At 46.7% G+C, this 19,428-nt stretch overlaps 1 long non-coding RNA gene across 1 annotated transcript; it reads left to right on the top strand.

Moving 5' to 3' along the window:
• Positions 1 to 8,588: 8,588 nt before the first annotated feature.
• Positions 8,589 to 15,041, top strand: LOC123616817 (uncharacterized). Its single transcript, XR_006724830.2, has 3 exons — positions 8,589 to 8,906; positions 10,819 to 10,934; positions 11,298 to 15,041. It is a non-coding gene; the product is annotated as an uncharacterized LOC123616817 (long non-coding RNA).
• The last annotated feature ends 4,387 nt before the right edge of the window (positions 15,042 to 19,428 follow it).

Below are 19,428 nucleotides of genomic sequence, written 5' to 3'. Positions count from 1 at the left end.
GCTCCGCCCTGGGGCCACACAGGACAGCTGAGTAAAGGTGGGTTCCCCTGTGTTCCCTAGGGCCCTAGAGAGGAGCAGAAATTACAGACTCGGTGCCTCTGCCTTTAAGGGATGAAATTTCGAGATAGTCTCTATAAATTATAACACAACACCAGCGAGGCACACATTTTTAATAATGCTAACAGATCAGGTCAATACATCATGATGATAGGACAATGGGTTACGCCAATGCTGGCCAAGTGAGTTGAGAATTTATCTCATTTCAGGGGCAAAATTCAATGCTGTAAAACCAAAAACCTTCCAAAAGGTGTGGCTTTAAAAAGTCTTATTGAAGAAACAAATAAAGAATAATTATGAAATGGAAGCTACCCCCATTTGGTTTCTTTTCCTTGGAATCTGCAGCCCAGGCTCACATCCTGACCCAGAATTAATTGTTCAACCACCCAGATTTTGCAACTAGAGGAGTTTGAAGCAGTGCTTTTTCTTTTTCTTTTGGTCTGGTAAGATTGTTAAAATCCCTAGGAAGGTAAAAATAGTATTTGGTAAAATCACTGAAATCCTAGAAAGGTGTCAAAACTGGCACCCCAGGAAGGTGTGGAATTCAGGATAAGAAAGTGAAACCCACAGGATTAGCACTTTCATAACAGGTTTTGATGTAAGGGTATTAAACAGCTTTAGAATTGTGCTATTTTGTATATTTCATACATCTTAAAAAAAGGATCTGCTGTATTAAACTTGTGAATTTAAATAATGTTTCATGGTGTTTCTTTAAGTTTGCAATCAATGTGAAATGTTTGTGAAAATCCAATGTGCTAAATTTATGAATTTTTCTAAAAAAAGAATTTAGTTTTGAGAACAGTTTTAGGTTCACAGCAAAATTGTGGGAAGCAGAGAATTCCCATTTACCCCCTGTGCCCCAGCCACACAGCCTCACACACTAGCAACATCCCCACCTGGGTGGGAGGCACACGTGCCGTCCTCAGCGAGCCTGTGGTGATGCATTGTCATTGCCCAAAGCCCGTCACTTACATCAGGGTTCACGCGTAGTGCTGTGCGTTCCGTGAGTTTGGACAAATGTCTAATGACACGTGTCCCCCACTACAGTGTCACACAGAGTAGCTTCACTGCCCTAAAAAGCCTCTGTGTTCTGTCTAGTCATCCCTTCCTCCCCAGGTCAGCCCTGGGCAACCACTGACCCTTACACTCTCACCATGGTTTTGCTTTTTCCAGAATGTCATATGGTGGGAATCGTACAGAGTCTGCAGCCTGCACAGTTTGGCTGCTTTCACTTAGTAACATGCATTGAAGTTTCCTCCATGTCCGTTCATGGCTTGGAAGCTCTTTTTTTTTTTCCCCCTTTTAATGTTGAATAATATTCAACATTAAACATCCAATATTTAATGGAATAATATTCCATTGTCTGGACATACAACCACAGCTTTTTAATCCATTCACCTGCTGAAGGACATCCCAGTGGCTTCCAAGTTTGGCAATTATGACTAAAACTACTGTAAATATTTGTACGTAAGTTTTTGGGTAGACATAAGATTCAACTCCTTTGGATGAATTACCAAGCGGTACAATTGCTGGGTCGTGTGGTAAGACTATGTTTAGTTTTGTAAGAAGGAGCCAAACGAACTCCCAAAGTGGCTGTGCTATTTTTTAATTCCCACCAGCAATGAGTGAGAGTTCCTGTTGCTCCACATCCTCCCAGCATTCGGTGCTGTCATTGCTCTGGATTTTGGCCATTCTAATGGATGTGCAGTGGTGATTTACTAGCTGTGTTAGCAGATGTGAATATTGAAAGGAATGCTGATAGTTTATGGAGTGATGATTGTTATAATCTCACTAGATTAATCGGTGGGCATTAAACCGGGGGTAAAGAGTAGTCAGCATTCCTCTCCATGCCCAGAGGCCCTTCAGCCCTGAAACAGGCATCGGCGGCCTGAACACGCACCGAACAGTGCAGGCCTGGGCGAGGAGTGGCGAGGGAGGGCCAGATGGCCCTCTGTGACAGAAAGAAGGATTTAGGGGGGAATGTCAAGGGCAGAGGGAGTCAGTTAGGGTTGGAGGGGGGGGGCGGAGAAAGGAACATGGCAGGAGACCAAAGCCTGGGGCGGTGGGAATGGCTAAGGAAGCATGTAAGAATGGGCACTTTAGTATCCATTGGAGGTAATTAGCACCACTGTGACGTGGGCCTTCTCCGTTTCCACAAGTGGGCTGCGCTGTTGACTGAGTGCTTTTTGGTGGAACTCCAGGAAAAGTGACTGAGCTCTGTGCTTGTGTCCAGGCAGTGGAGAGAAGGGACAGCTATGGGCAGGGAGAGGTGAGGGAGACTGAGTTACTAAATTAATGCATCACCTTCCCCCAAGGATTGTGTAGGGCTTCTGCGGCTGGGAATGCGGGAGGAGGGGGTTATATGTGATGAACTAGTGGGTTGATGCTGGCCTTTACCAGCCCACAGGCTGATTATTAAATTTTCAGGAGTTTTTGTGTGTTGGTGGTTAAACTACTGGTAGATTGAAATCTGCCAGGAGGGAGGTATTTACACCATGGAGATTGGCACCAACATTACACATCAGTAACTTGTCCAACTCTGCCCACAGCTGCTTATTAAACATTTACCCAGGAGGCCATTTCTGGTCTAGCTCCTGGCTTCTCTCCAGGCTCAGCTCAGGTCACTTTCTGCTTTTCGCACACCGTAAATGCCGAAAGGCTCACAATTCCTGTCTCCTGGCCTTCTGTGAATGCTGCCCCCTTCCCCTGGCTCCTCTTCGCTTGTCAAGCTTCAAGTTCAGCGTCATCTCCTGGGAAAGATTCCACCATATGAAAGCTGCCAGCATACACGGTGCCTTGAACCCACGAGGAAAAGGTGTCTCAACGCTGAGGGGTCCTCCCTTCCCATCTCCCTTGATACAGGCTGGTGGATTCACTCATTTCTGAGTCAGGAGAGCCTGGCATGGGGCCAAGCCCTCTCTAACCTTCTGCAGGATGACCCCCTCCCCTCCCAGGGCAGGTTTTGTCCTTAAGGACAGTCACAGTGAGACTGTGTGGAAGGAGATGCTGTCTTTGAAATTGCAGAGAAAGTTCCCTGGAGTCTTCTGTATGGGATGAGGTGAAGGGCAGTGAGACAGGGGCCTGTTGATGCTGCAGGGGGTGACAGAGAAGACGCCCCCTCTGGAGGGCAGAGGCCTGGAGCTTCCCTCCGCGGGGCAGGGGCTCCTCGGTCGGGTGGGAGGAACTGAGCTCACAGTGGGAACTGGTCCCCAGGCCTCTGGGATGCCTCCCAGCCGTCTTCGCCCTGGCCAGGCCTGGCCGCCTGCTGCCTGTGCCACTGCTCCCAGCCAAAGCCACTTTCCGACCCCGCAGACTTGTCAGCAGGACTGGAAATGGTGACTTGAAAGAAAAATGTAAACCATAGGGAAACTGTTCAGGGCTGCAGGGTTCTTAAGTGCTGCTCTCAGGGCTTTGACAGGGGTCCCTGTCCCCAGAGATGACACTGTCTCAGGGTGTTCACAACTCACGCCTGTCCCCAGCTCCATCAAGTCTATTTTGGGGAAAAGGGTGGTAGAAGATAAGCAGAAAAATGGGAAGATGCCAGCTGAGCTGCCTCAGGAACCCGCGTGAAGCAGGAAACAGAGCTGCTGGCCCCGTGGACGGCGCTGCCTCTCCTCCAAGGACAGCAGTGATGAGGGAGGGCCAGGCGGGGCTGGCCGAGAATGTTCCCTGACCCTCTCCTACTCTCAGAGCCGCGCCCCATCACAAACACTGTTTACTTTAGAATACTAAATTTCACTTAGACATTCTTACTGACAGTGATTATCCAACACAAAAGCCAGTCTTCCTGGAAGTGACAGGACATTGTCCCCACACCCAGCAGTGGATGGCTTAGAACAAAGTGGAAGGCTGGGAACTAAGACGGGGACGTCACCCCCAACCCTGGTTGCCCAGAAGTCCTGCCCAGGTGCCTGTCCCGACCCTGCGCCTTCCAGTCAGGATTTGCCCTTCACTGCCTTACCTCTCTGGGCTTAGATTTTCCTGAGTGGCCGAGATTTCTTTTCCTGGAAAGCCGAGCATCTGTTTTTCCTGCCCCTCTGGTGCCCAAACCGGCCTGCCATCCCCATATCACAGCTGCATTCCTGGGAACGGCTCCACGGTGGTTGACTTGGTCGCTTGCAGAAACCCATTTGCTCAAAAGAATCCATCTCTGCGCCAGGTGTGCCTGCCAGGAGAGACCTGGGAACGTGAAATTCCTTCGCAGGTTAGCTCCGAGGGCTGAAAGCAACTGAATGGTTTTATCGGATCATGTGGAGCCCTCGTTATCCTGCCATTCTGGCCTGCGTGTTTCCTTGTGCCTCCTTTCCTCTTCCTCTTGTGACTAAAGCAGGAGCTAAAATAGGTCTCGGTCCTGCCACCTCCACCTAAACAAGCCACGGCCCCGAGGATGGAGCTGCCGTGAAGATTCACGGACGCGATGCCGTCCTTGGTGCTTACTGAGCCTCTTGACATAGGGCACAGCTCCGCCCACAGCTGCTGGCACTTCCCGAAGGCTGGCGATTGTGCTGAGCAATGCAGAGGATGTCTCACGGAATCGTCTCCGCGATCTTATGAGGGAGGGGAGTGTGACCTTTATCGCCTGGAGAAAAGCGTGGCTCAGAAAGTTAGGAAGTTGGTGGCATCGCTCACAAGTTGTAGAGCCAGGATTTGAACTCAGATCTTTCAGACTTGGGTGTGCGATACTGCCTTCCAGGGACTCGTCAGTTCAGTCTGATTCTCAAGTTCAAGTCTTTGGACAATAGGCAGACCTTGCAGTATCAGTCTGCTTTTGAGAAATTAGGAAAATGCCATCCCTAGAACATTTCTATCAACACGTTATTGAAAGGTTAAACTTGTGTTTGCCAGCCACAGACAGACACTGAACTTCTTTCTGCCTTGTTTTCTTTCTACAACCCGAGTTTTCCTGTCTCCACTTACCTGAGATGTATTGTGTTGAACCATCTGAACTCAATGTCATTGTAGGTAATACAGCGAAATATCAGTGATTTCACTTGATTCAACCCAATAATAGACACTGCAACTTGAAAGCCTTCACTATCTTCACTACTCCGTCTCCCCTCCGTCCCCAGCCAACAATGTTTCTTGTCCAAATTATACCCTCACTTCAAGATTCAGCTTAAATCACGCCAACTCCTCCAGGAAGTCTTCGCTGAGTTCCCATCCGGAAGTCATTTTTCCTAAACTCTCATATTTGCCTCTCTTGTCACCATTTTTCAGGCATCACGGTTGTCTACATGTACACATGCTTTTTCTTCTGGTGAGGAGCCATGTCTAATTTATTCCTATCTGACTGGCTTTGTCATAATAGCTGGCCCATTGTCGGTGTGTTGGTTAAGAGTCTGTGGGGCTCAGCTATGTGACGTCCTGCTCCTTATAGGGACAATGGCTGTCCCAGGGCTCCATACTAAAGCTTGTAGGAGAATCTGATGGGGGGGTGAGTGCCACCCTCCCTTGGGCCCCCACCTTCCCGTTCCTGACCCTCACAATCACCTGCAGTCTCCTGGGAAGGGGCTAGTGAGATGCACCTCTGGCTCTGCTATAAATTCAAAACCTTGGGAGCTTCCCTGGGTGTAATCTGAAATGGGCCCCCTGAACGCAGAGGGCAGGGGGAGACAGAAGAAAGAGACAGACCACCGCACAGCAAATTGGTAGGTGGCAGGTTTAATAAGCAAGGGAACTTACACATAAGGCTTGTTCTCAGGCAGCCACAAGATGAGTAGATCTCTGTGCACCCCTGCCAGACTCTTACACATTTATATAGAGGCCTTAACTGGGGTCAATCACATGTACCGTCCAGATGGTCTCAACAACAACTTACTATTCCAAGGCCGTGTCCTTGGGCAGCTTCTCATGCGGGGAAGGCAAGCGGAACGTACATTCCGAGGACCAGGGGAGGGGGTGAGGCGCCTGTGATTACCACATCCTCCGGAGGCCCTCCTCCAACACCTGCTTGGAGAGGGGCCCAGGAGCCCTCTGTGGGTCAGACTCAATGCAAGGATCAGGTGAGGATGACTCCAAGTGCGCCAGAGATAAGGTCCTCCAGATGTCACTCTCCCAAGTCTGGCTGGATGGGCAGAGCTGCAAGCCACGGTTTTGGTCACTGTTTGTACACAGTCTTAGGACGTGGTCTGTAGGCCAGTGAGTCAGGAGACAGGTGGCTCTGCTCTTTTTCCCACTGATTACATTCTGGAAAGGATCCCCCAGCAGCCTAGGCCTGGTTCAAGTGGAAGGCATTCGTGAATTTGTATATCCTCCAGAGAGATGAAACCCGCACGTACCGAATCTGCTTTCTCTCTAGAAGACGTGGATTGTGGACGACTGCCGACCCTTGAGTAGCCCATCCCAAACCCAACAGCGCTGCGGTTTCCCCTTCCTGTCTTCTGGTTTCCCTCCCTCCCTTTCTGAAATCAAGACTGAAAAATAGAGGAGGCAGGGTTTTAAGTGGCTGCAATGTCCATTTCTTTGTGGGCATCCGCCCAGGGCCGACTCAGGATCCAGGCCAGTGGAGCCAGCATGCTGAAGAAATGGGGCAGCGAGGGTGAAGGACACAGGCGGAGAGTCTGTCTCCCAGGTCTTCCGTGTGACGGCGCCAACCCCCATCCCCATTTTCACTAGCGGCAAAGCAGGAAGGATATGCCGCTTGTCTGTTCCAAACTTGCCCGGAGGATAAATGAGAATGCAGATGGCACAGGGGGTGCTTTGGAAGACAATGTTGGGGCAGAACATCCAACCCCAAACACATGCGAAAGCACCGTGAAAACCATAAAGCGCTATACAAACGTAAGGGGTCGAGACGACCCCTCATTCACTGAACGCCTGCGAAAGCCAAGCAATGTGAGTGGTGTTGGGGGGCAAAGGTGAGGTTCCTCTTTCTCAAGGCAGCCAGAGGGCAGCGTGGGGGACAGACAGACAGACAGACACACACACACAAATAACCAACGCTGGACAAAGACACAGGTATACGCGAGTGTGAGAGAGCCAGGCTGTTGAGGAGTCGGTGGAGTGAAGGCTCCCTGGAGAAGGAGGCCCCGGCTGAATCTCGAGCGGCAGGAGTTTGTTAGGGGAAAACGGGGTGGGAGGGAATGGCCTTCCAAGCACAGGAGAAGCACAAGCTAAGGCTCTGAGTCAGGGGGATGTTTGGGGACCTCCAACTGTTGTACACGGCGGAGGGGAAGCGGGCAGGGCCAGGGGCCGTGAGAGAGGGTAGGTCGGGTCGTGGAGGGCCTGGTAGGAGGCTGCAGTGTGCTCTGGAAATCAGAGGATGTCACTGAAGGTTTTAAGCAGGTGAGTGACAGGAGCAGCTGTGGGGCCTAGGAGACATGTGGCTGCAGTGTATCCTGCTGCCTGGAGGACCGACACCCAGCACTCTGGTGAGGAGCCAGCGCCATCAACACGGAAGCAAGCCCATGAAAGGTCCCCATGATGGTGGCGGGGGTGTGTGGGGGCCCTATGTGGTCCGAAGCAGAGAAAGCTAAGAAGTGTCAAGGAAGCTGAGTGCAGAGACTTAGTAAGTAGCTGGGTGAATGGAGCTGGGGAAGGTAGGAGGAGGGGGGTGACCACTGGGGGAGGGGATGCAGGAGGAAATCAAGTTATGGCAGATGAAGAATTCTGGTCTGAGTTAAGCTTCTTTCCTTTTAAGTAGGAGATAGCTTTTCCCTCCTTTATACCAGTAATTTGTTTCATTGCAATTTTCTTCGTTGCAAAAAAAAAAAAAAAAAAATTCAGGACATATAGAAAAGTATATAAGTGAATAAAATTTTCTCTCAATTCTGATACTCACAGATAGTCAATTAACCTATTGGTGAATATTCCTCTAAATCTTTTTTCTGTGCTATATGATTTTTTTAAAAAAATTTGAAACAGAGTATAATACTGTTTTTAAAACTTTCAATGCTCGGCTGTATCCGAGACCAATACAGTCAGAATGATGGTGGGTTGGGGACCAGGCATCAGTGTTTTTTAAGGCTGATGATTCTAACGTGCAGCCAGGGTTGAGAAGCGGCACCCTTAGACACGAGCGAGTACCAGACGGCAGAGCACAGGCAGCCTCCTGTCACTGCCAGGCTGTTCCTGAAGGTCCAGAAAGAACCCCCAATCCACGTAATAAAAAGAGTCAGTGGTCATAAGGCACTTCAGACTCCAATCTAACGCAGTCAGACCAAGTCATGATTCAAAGAACTGAGGAAAAGTCGGTATTTTTAGATACTCTGCTCAAACCCAGTGGACGCTTCGCCCTGGCGGGGAGCCACCTCAGTGGTCAAATTAATACATTAACACCTCAAGATGCGGCCTCTTGAGCTGGTGGTCAGTGGTACTGAGGATACTGTGAATCACGGAGCAAGGTTAACTTCAGGAACTAACAAGAAAAGGGATTCTAAACTCTTGGAACAGGAGTTCACTGTCTTAGAGAAAGAAAAGAAGGTGAAGTGGGAAAGGAGGGCCTCCGATCCACATTAGAGCTTCGAGTCCAAGAATTGTAAACATGTATGCGCTGCCAAATCTCACTCTAAATATATTCCAATGATCTCATGTTTTCATATGCAGCGGGATAAAAAGAGGCATTTTTATCCTTCTTGGATGACAGTGTCTCGAGCTTTTATGGAAGCGTCCTAGAGGCCTTAGTTTAACCAAGAGGGGCAGCAATATTTCAACCATTGCAAGTTGCCATGATGGGCATGTTAAATGCACGGAATGACAGTTCTCTATCTTCTTGCCGCTTGGACCCTCAAACGTATTCCCGAATATCAGCAGCGAACTCCCCACCCCACGGGGGAAAGTCTCCGATCAAAGATCCTCTGAGGAGCAGGAGCGCCAAGAGAGGCTTTGGAGGGAGCCGCGCGTATTTTGAGGTGATTAACATTTCAGTTTTGGCCTCTTGGTCCGCATGAGCGTCATCTGTTACTTGTTTTCTCTTTGGCTAACGAGACCACAGTCCGTGTCCCGCAGGAGAAGGCTGGAAATTCTTCTGAAAGCCCTTTTAGGTGAAGCCCAGTGAGAGGGCAAATGAAGCTTCACTCCTTTTATGGCCATACCTCACCGTGAGAAAGAGAGCACCCCCTCTGCTCCCCTGATGTCTGAGGAGCCTGTGTGCTCCTGAGTCCTAAAACTGGGGGCCCTCTCAGGACCCCTGGACTGACAGGACCCTCCGACCCCCCCAGCAACCTGCTCCCCCTCGCCCAGATCCTGCCTTCACCCCCACCATCTGCAGTCTTCGCTTCTGCCCCATCGGAGCATAAATCAAGCAGCAGGGTAGCTCGGAAATATGACGAATACCTTGGCTGGCTCCTGCTTGCAACGACAAGCAGGGCGGGGAGGGAATCTAAAGTAACCAGGCTTGGCTGCAAGCGCGGCCAGAATTTAGGGTTCCTGGAGCCGGCCCCAGCTGCGCAGACAGGAGCTGCCAGGGGCATCTTCCCTGGGGGCGGCCCCAGGGCTCCATGCTCAGCGGAGGAGAGAGCTTTGGTGTCTGTCAAGACCATTATTCAGAAATTCTTGGACACTTCTGAGCCCTCGCTGTGAGCGTGGAGACGGGGGCTGAGGGTGCGGGGAGCTCTGCCTCAGCTGGGAGGGCCCTGGTAGGGGCCCCAGGCTTGGATGCACAGGGAGCCCCCCATGGGTGCTGTGTGCGATGCTCGTGTGTGCAAGTGTGTGCGTGTGTGCAAGTGTGTGCGTGTGTGCGTGTCGGGGGCCGGTGAGGCAAGAGACCCCGCCATGCCCTCCTGAGGACACGGGTCAAGGGCGCCTCCAGCCCTCAGGTTTGGGGGCCTGCTCAGTGCTGGAGGGGTCCATATCCTTGTTCTCTGTTTCCTAGTTTCACTAGTTCCCAGTGTCTCTGGTTCACTGTCAGTGGGTTGGGACCTTGCGGGAATGACTCTAGCAGAGCCAGAAACTGCCCAGTAGGTAAAGCCGGGGGTCCTAGGCGTCACCCTCAGGCCTGCTGTCTGCCACGCCGATGGAGGTCACGGGACCCCGTGCAGGCAGCTCCTGAGTGTCCCAGCTCCTCGGTTTGGTGCCACAGAGTCACGATTGCCCATGACATGGGTCAGGCTTCAGGGAGCTTCAATCTAGAGATTCTTTTTGTTTTGTTTTGTTTAGTGTTGTTTTATGACTCATGAAGAGATTATTCCCATGGCCACTGACAAGAGCTTCTAGGCACAGTGGCGGGTCCACCATGACACTTCGGAGAAGAGTGTCGGTAGGCATCTGGTCTCAGCTGTGACAGGCTCTGAGCACATGTGTCAGAAGGGCTGCCTCCCTCAAAGCATTAACCACGTTAAAATATTCACTCCTCCTTCCAAAACCCTTCAACACCTAAAAGCTTTTTTTATCAAAGTTTTTTTTGTTGTTGTTGTCGTTTTGGGGAAGAGGCACTGTGGGACCCTCCCTGCAAGAAGTCAGAACATTATCGCGACCCCTCCCCTCGCTTCCCCCAAAGCCCTCTCCTGACCACAGTGTCAGTCCTCCGAGCTGGCTGGTAGAGCAATTAGCTTTCCTCGGAGCAGGGGCAGATCACCAAGTCAGGCCTCCATCCAGGGATTTCCTGTCACCAAAGCCACACTAATGCAAATCTATTTTTCATTAGGAGAAAATAAAACTCACAAGTGACATCAACTGAAAAATGTTCTTTGAGAGCAAGTTCTTTCCATTTAAAGCTAAGCACATGACAGCTGGTGACTTTTAATGGAAAGTAAAATTTGCTGGGCTGAATCACTATCAAACCACTTGAGAATTTGTGTTTTTAATTTTCCTTTTTGGAGAAAGGCAGTGTTTCGGAATCCAGAAGAGCAGATGAGGAATGGAAAGGTCCAGTCTTGTCTCTGATTGTGGCCTTAAAAGACCCTGGACCATCCTCAGCAGAATCATGGTCCAATATCCAGGTACATTAACTTCTTATACCCTTTACTTCAAGCTCATTTAAGAAACTGGTTAGAAAACAAATCTCTCTGTCCCACTGTCATTTGGGCTCCATAACAAAACTGAAAACTCTCCACACTTCTCCACTTAATATAAAGTATCTGGTACTAAAGAACCCAGTGGTATTTGTTATGGGCTGAATGTATATGTCCTCCCCAAATTCATATTTTGGAACCCTAGCTACTATTGTGATGACAGTTGGAGGAGCAGCTTTTGGGAGATAATTAGGTTTAGATGAGGTCATGAGGGTGGGGCCCCCATGATGGGATTAGTGCCCTTTCAAGAAGGGGAAGAGACAGAGCTCATCTCTCTCTCCACCCTGTCAGCACACAACAAGAAGCTGACTGCAAGCCAGGAGGAGAGCTCTCGCCAGGAACAGAATCTGCTGATACCTTGAGCTTGGACTTCCCAGCCTCAAGAACTATGAGAAGCAAATGACTGCTGTTTAAGACAGCCAATCTGTGATATTTTGTTATAGCAGCTCAAGCAAATTAGGACAATGTTCAAGTAAGCTAAAGGGTGCTCTGTTACCAAGAACTCCAGGGGATCAGCTGTCTGTACATCAGAGCTGCATCAGACATTAAAGAAGAACCATGTGAGACCAGCCTCTGTGCAGTCAAGTTCGTTTCAGGCCAATATAAATTCAGTTCCTCTTTCCCCCCAGACTCTTCTAGCACTTTTAGAATCTAAAAGACACTTGTTGTCTGTGTGGACAGTGGAGAGCACCTCCAGAATTTGGGGACATGGTCAGAAGGTGTCAGGCACTGAAGGAAGATGCTAATAGAACCCTCACAATATAATTGAGATTAACCATCTACAGATGAAACCTGTCTTGGGGAGGTTTTGTACATGCATTGCTGAGGATTTAATGATTTGCTACAGTGAGATTAGATAATTCAAAGTTTATTGGGAGATTAAACTACATAAAGTAATGACAAAGTATGTTGTGATAAGGTCATGCTACTTGAAGAGAGTTAAATGGGTGGACATGAATGATCTTGTATTGAGCCTAGAAAATGAGCGTTGAAGAGTAAGAATCACCCAAGAGTGTCAGCAGAATATGGTGGAGAAGGCATTCTAGACTCTACCAGAGTCTGAGCCACACACCCCTCAGCACCTTTCCCCTGATTCCTGCTTACCAAGCAATTTTCACATAGTTTGATGCTCTATTAGACACATATACATTAAGGATTGTTATGTCTTCTTAGAGCATTGACCCCTTGATCATTATATAATGCCCTTCTTTATCCCTGATAACCTTCTTGCTTTGAAGTCTGCTCTGATTGAAGTTAATGTAACCACCCACTCTTTCTTTCTTTTCAGTAGTGTTATGGTATATTTTTCTCTGCCCATTTATTTTTAATCTATATGTGTCTTTATATTTAAAGTGGGTTTCTTCCATAAGCAAAATGAAAAGACAACTTATAGAATGGGAGAAAATATTTGCAAATAACACAACTGACAAGGGGTTAATTTCCAAAATATACAAACAGCTCATAAATGTGATATCAAAAAAACAAGCAACCCAATCAAAAAAATGGACAGAAGACTGAAACAGACATTTGTCCAAAGAAGACATACAGATGGACAACAGGCATACGAAAAGATGCTCAACATCACTAATTATTAGAGAAATGCAAATCAAAACACAACGAGGTATCACTGGTCAGATGATACCTGGTCAGAATAGCCATCAACAAAAAGTCTATAAGTAGTAAATGGAGAGGGTGCAGAGAAAAGAGAACCTTCCTATACTTGGGGGGAACGTAAACTGGTGCAGCCACCTATGGAAAACAGTATGGAGGTTCCTTAAAAAACTAAAAAGAGTTACTATATGACCTGGAAATCCCATTCCTGGGCATATATCCAAAGAAAACTCTAATTCAAAAAGATACATGTACTGCAATGTTCACAGCAGTACCATTTACAATAGCCAAGATATGGAAGCAACCTGTGTCCATCGACAGATGACTGGATAAAGAAGTTGTGGTGTACACACACACACACAGACACACACACACACAGGAATATTACTCAGCCATAAAAAGAATTAAATTAAAAAAATCCAAGTTTCTTCTGTACAGCACAGGGAACTATGTTCAATATGTATAATAACTTTTAATTACAATAATATGAAAATGAATATATGTATGTGTAAAAAAATAAAAATAATAAAATAATGCCATTGGCAGCAACATGGATGGACCTAGAAATTATCATATTAAGTGAAGTAAGTCAGACAAAGAAAGACAAATATCATATGATATCACTTAAATGTGGACTCTAAAAAATGATACAAATAAACTTATTTATGAAATAGAAACAGACTCACAGACACAGAAAACAAACTTACGGTTTCCAAAGGGGAAAGTGAGGGCTGGGTAGGGGAGGGATAAATTAGGAGTTTGGGATTAACATATACAGACTATATATAAATTATAAACAACAAGGACCTACTGTATAGCACAGGGAACCATATTCAATATCTTGTAATAATGGAAAAGAATCTGAAAAAAATATATGTATAACTGAATCACTTTGCTGTATGATTGGAACTAATACAACATTGTAAATTAACTATACTCAAATTTTAAAAATGATTATAAAAAATAAAGTACGTTTCTTGAGCAAGACAACATATAGTGTGTCTTTTTATCAACTCTGATGATCTGTCTTTTCATTGGTGCATTTAGACTATTGACGTTCACAAGGATGACTGACATGATTGCATTAATATCTCCCTTATTTGTTTAGTGGTTTCTATTTGCTGCCCATGTTCTTTGGCGCCATGTTTGTCTTCCACTATTCTTCTATCTTTTGCAATTTTAATTGAGCATTTTATATGATTCCATTTTCTTTCCTTTCTTAGGATATTGGTTATACTTTTCCCCTTTTTCTTGTCTTTTTTAGTGGTTGCCCTAGAGTTAGAATATACATTTACAACTAATACAAGATCATTTTCAAATAACACCATTTCACAAGTGGCATGAGTGCCTTCTATTAAGAAAATAACCCTATCCCCTCCCTGTTCCTTGTACCAGTGCTGTCACTCATTTCACTCACATGGATAAGGATCTATATACGCAAACATACATATATACACATGATAGATACACAAGCATAATCAAATACATTGCTGCTATTATTATTTTGAACAAACTGTTATGTTAGATAATTTAAGAACAAGAAAAATAAGAGTTTTTATTTTACCTTCACTAGTCCCTCTTTGACGCTCTTCCTCTCTACGCAGAGCTGAATTTCTGACCCATGTCAACTTCCTTCTCTTTGAAGAACTTCTTTTAACTTTTCTTTCAAGGCAGGTCTGCTGGCAACAAATTCCCTCAATTTTTGTTTGTCTGAGAAAGTCTATTTCTCTTTTACTTCGGAAGGATAATTTTGCAGAGTACAGAATTCTAGGTTGGTAGTTTTTTTTCTCTCAAAACTTTTAATATTTCATTCCACTTTCTTCTTGCTTGCATGGTTTCTGTGGAGAAGCTGAATGCAATATTCTTATCTTTTACGCTCTAGAGGTAAGAAGTTTTTTCCCTCTGGTTTCTTTCAGGATTTTTTTTTTCTTTATCTTTGATTTTCTGCAATTTGAAAATGCTATATATGCATTGGTGTAGGGTTTTTGTTTTTGTTTTTTTGTTTTTTGAGGCATTTATCCTGCTTGGTGTTCTCTGAGCTTCCCGGATCTGCAGTTTGGTGTCTGGCATTAATTTGGGGGAAATTCTCAGTCATTACTGTTTTAAATATTTCTTCTGTTCCTTTTTCTCTTTCTTCTCCTTCCGGTATTCTTATTAATCATAGGTAGCATCTTTTGTAGTTGTCCCACAAACCTTGGCTACTCTGGTCTGGTTTTTTTTTTTTTTTTCCTTTCAGTTTTTGTGCTCTTTGCTTTTCAGTTTTGAAGATTTCTACTGAAATAGCCTCAAGCGCAGAGATTCTTCCCTCAGCTGTGTCCGGTCTGCTAATAAGCCCATCAAAGGCATCTGCATTTCCATTACGAGTTTTTCATTTCCAGCATTTCTTTATGGTCATTTCTCAGAATTTCCAGCTCCCTGCTTACATTGCCCATCTGTTCTTGCATGCAGTCTACTTTATCCATTAGTGTCCTCAGCACATTAATCACAAACATACATGATTACATGTTCTAAATCACACATACATACAACACATGTTTTAAATTCCTGGCCCGAAACTCAATAAATTGACTGACTTTATAAATAAAGATATTTGAAAAGGTGAGAAGTGTGAATATAATTTATTTATCTTCTTTGGAATCCAACTATAAAAGGCATAATGAGAACAAGCTAATACGTTCTGTTGTTTGATCCTTAGTTTGTCTGAGCTGACGCTCCTTGCCAACCTACCTTCTTTAGGGATGGGCAGAAAATTCCACTTACCCTGGCCTCCCTTGCTCTATCCTGTGCCTTTTGTTTTCATTCAGCATGTCATTTACTTGTCATGAAATAAGATGTTATTTGAGACTGACTAGAGCTTGCGGTGTTTACATTTATTCCTAATTATAGAAGTTATAGCTAATTATGACAGCCAATCACCGTTATGGAACTACAGACCCCTCAAGCATCCTGTAACAACAACAACAACAAAGTGACAAACTTGAAAAGCACAGTAAAAGCAGTGCCAGGCTTACTGTGAGGCCTGGACTGGCAACGGGAGAAGGAGCCTGCGCAGGAGAGGAGGAGCTTCAGCCGGACACACAAGAGGCAGGATTTTTGTTGCAACGCTGGATAGATGCATGTGTTCGAGCAAGATCCTTCAACCAAGACTCTATCTCCTTATCTATAGCAATGCAATGAACAGTTCCTCCCTCACGGGACTGATGAGGATTGCATCACACGACACACACCAAGTGTACAGCGCAGCATCGTGGGAGAATGGAAAGAGTGAAGTCTTGCGTGAAGGGCATTTCCAGGATTCTCAGGTCTTGACCTCTCTGGATGGGGCCCAAAGCATCCCAGATTCCCATCCAGTAGCTGTTACAGCTTGGCTCTAAGACATTATAGTATAAACACAAAGGAAGAAGAAAAGTCCATATGTAGAACAATAGCATAAAACAAGGAACTATGATGTCTCGCTTCAGGGTCAGTATGGAACAACTTAACTTGTTAGACAGTTGACTGTGTCCAACTTAATTTACGGGAAACCCTAGAGAGGGATGGTGCTTTCAATTTGCTTGATTGCACCTTCAGCTCTTTGCCAGCCAGTGTCTAACGCTTCCCAGAGTAAGAAGAAAACAGCCACTCTCCATAGCAGCAAGTCCTCATGAAGCATGCTTGTGGCCCGGGGAGGCACTGGTTCTAGCTGACCAAGGGAGATGGCTGTCACATTGGCCAAGGGTTTCCGAGAGCCCAGCCCCATGCTGTGCATTTTCCATGCAAAATGCAAAATGTTAATTATGCTTAACAGGAGTCATCTAGTGAGTTAGGCAGTTAATGCTAGGTCCCACTTTTTTCTAGAAAAGATACCGTGTTGCCAGTGAGGGCCAGTGTAGACTGCCGCAGGCCAGTGAGTCATCACTCCCGGTTAGTTGCACTCTGTACTGGAGAGCAGGGTTCCTGGGTGCACGGGGCAGAGGAGCATCCTTCCTTCCAGATGCTGAGGTCTTTTCTCCCCTGTGCTCCCACTTTGGGACGGGCCCTCATTCTCTCTCCCTTGGAGCATAACTACCCCCTGCCTGTTCTCCACCCTCCAGCTCCTCATCCTGGCAGTTAAAGTCCTGACCAGTTTGGCCCTAACCTACTTTTTCAACTTTACATCCTGCTGCTTGTCAGTGTGATCTCTTCCCAGCCTCAACTGCATGCTTCCACTCTTTGCTTTCAGTTCTCCAGCCCTAAGTCCTATCCACACGTACACCTCATCCCTTCCACCCAGCCTCCCCAGCCTCCCCAGCCTCTCCAGGCCACAGCGCAGTGCTTCTCCTTCTGACTATGCAGAACTTTCTGGCCTTGCATGCACATGTGACATTTAAGCAATTCAGGATTGTTTGTGCTAACTGTTCTGTGTTTTGTGTTTGTAGTGAGGTTGCAGAACTCCAGGGACCAGATTCAGCACAGTATGTGCAAGGCCCATAGGGAGGCTCTGGCCTGGCACAGACATTGGAAAAAAAAAAGTTACATTTGCATGTTGACAGCACACACATTGCTGCAGCTAGAAACTGTCATAAGCAAGAATAACTAAAATAGGAAGCAGCTGATTGTTCTTTCTTTGAGCCACATAATAAATCACAACACTATTTGCCGAGCTTTCGTGCTGCTAGTCCCGGGCACCAAAATTGCTAGTTACAGCTCTGAAAGCCAGGGTCTGTCAGGTTGAGAATGAGACCAGAGTTTGAATACTGGCTCCACCCTTTCCTGGGTGATTTAAGCAAATTCCTTAATTTCCGACCTTTGTTGTTGTTATTTGGGGAGAAATACTCCTGCCCCGGAGGGCTGTTATAAGGACTATTGAGATAGTGTGTATAAAATGAGTAAGATCACAACCAAGACATCAGTGATTATGTGATGAGTCGAATTGCTACGTTTTTGTGAAATACATTGGGAACTTAGGGTGGGGTCTGTAGGGACATGGTGAGGAGACACAGGGCAGGACCAGAGCGGGGTGGACAGACCAAATGCTTAGTCACCTTGTCCAGGGTGGGTTTGGGCTCCAGGAGCAGGGTGATGGGGAGGCAGTTGCCCCCAGACAGGAAGGTTGTCCCTTCTTCCTAGTGACGCCCCTGTCTGACCTCACCTGCTGGGTGACGCACTCCGCCGTCTCACACTGGGGACCTCTCACCAGGCGCTCAGTTAATGCCGGCTTCTTTGTTGCTTCTCACCTCTTATGTCCCCACCTTGACCGTAAGAGTCGTCAGTCAGAGACGGCCCCCCCATTCCCCAGAATCTGGCAGAGAGCAGGCGTTCAGAACACACTGGTTTATATCGGACATTCCCAAGAACACAGTTTCCAAGAATAGAAGAAAGACCTCTTCCCAGATCGACTTGCTAACTAGCAAAAGGACAATTAAGATATTGCAAGGAAGTTATCGGCAAAGGTCCAAGAAGCCGCTTTTCCTAAACTCACAAGGTGCAGCGGGGCGCGTTTTTTGACAGCAATTACAAAGCGCAGGGCAGATGGAAGAACAAGAAGTACAGAAGAGAACTTGATTTGAGCAAGACTTTTGGCTTTGTTTAGCAACTGTTTACTGGATACCATAGTAGCGCGCCTTGCCCTGCTGTGGTGTGCGAGATGCCTCGTTAGCCAGCAAGGGAGAATGGAAATATTTGAGAATAAAAGCCTAATTATTTTAAGGCATATCAAAACAAAAGCAACGAGGGAAACAATCTGGCTCTGACAGGTTATGAGAACGCAGTATCTCTGAAGAAGCTGGGGCCGTCAGCGAGGGGAGGGCAGGGCCCTGGGGGAGCCGAGGGTCTCCTACTGGCACTGCACCGACCCCGCGAGGAGGCGGAGGCGGCTGGGCTGCTCCTTGACTTAAGAACCAGCAGGGGCCCGGGTCCGGTTTACCCAAGTGAAGGAACAGGACGTTCCCTCTCGAGCAGAGCCGGGGCTGACATGGCCCCCCAGGGGTCCCCCGACCCCGGATCCCTGCAGGCCAGTCTCCAGACCTTTGCAGCCAGTGCAGGCACACTTTTTCCCTTTTAATTAAAAAACAAAACCAAAAACAAACAAAAAAACCCCCCCAAACAGAGAAGGAAGTTTCTCCCCTTTACTTTGAGACTGTTAATACCACCTGGTTGTACTTTCAAAAATTAATAAACTGGGGAGCACAAGCAGAAATCTTGTAAGAGATTTCTCCATTAAAGATTTTTTGCAGCTCCATCATTCCTTACCAGCGCAAAGAGGTCTTAAATGTGGGCCTGCCTTTCCCCCTTCTTCCTCACTTTTTCTTCTTTCTATCCCATCTTGTTTTTCCTTTCTCTTCCCTCCCTTTCCTCCTTTCTCTATTTCCTTTTTAATCTTCTCTCTTCTTTTTTTCCTCTTTTCTTCTAAGGAAAAGAGGCTATTATTATACGTAAGAAGTCCAGAAGTTGGACCCTCCCAGGGTCGGGTTATTTCAGCAGCACAAGGAAATCATTAAGGACCTCGGTTCTTTCCATCTTTCCTTCTGCTCTTGGAGACAGCTTTGCTTCCAGGCCAGCTTCCTTCTTGGTCATAAAATGGGAGCTTCAGTTCTAGGTATCACATCACAACACCTAGCTTGGCAAAGAGATGAGCAGAGAAAAATCTGCCCAGAAATTACCGGAAGTGGTGGGGACTATGGTGCATTGGAGCAAACAACCCTCCCAAACGAAGGCTTTCAAATGCAGAACAGTTTCCTTCCTGCTGCTTCAAAATATTTAATTTTGTTGTTAGAGGGAGGAAAAGGGGATCATGGATGTTCTGAAATAACTGCTTTGAGTAAATACATTGTTGCAAGCAGTCAAAACACTG

This window comes from Camelus bactrianus, chromosome 21 (assembly GCF_048773025.1).
Source record: "Camelus bactrianus isolate YW-2024 breed Bactrian camel chromosome 21, ASM4877302v1, whole genome shotgun sequence".
Taxonomy (NCBI): Eukaryota; Metazoa; Chordata; class Mammalia; order Artiodactyla; family Camelidae; genus Camelus; species Camelus bactrianus.
This window is presented reverse-complemented; position numbering and strand designations above follow the sequence as displayed.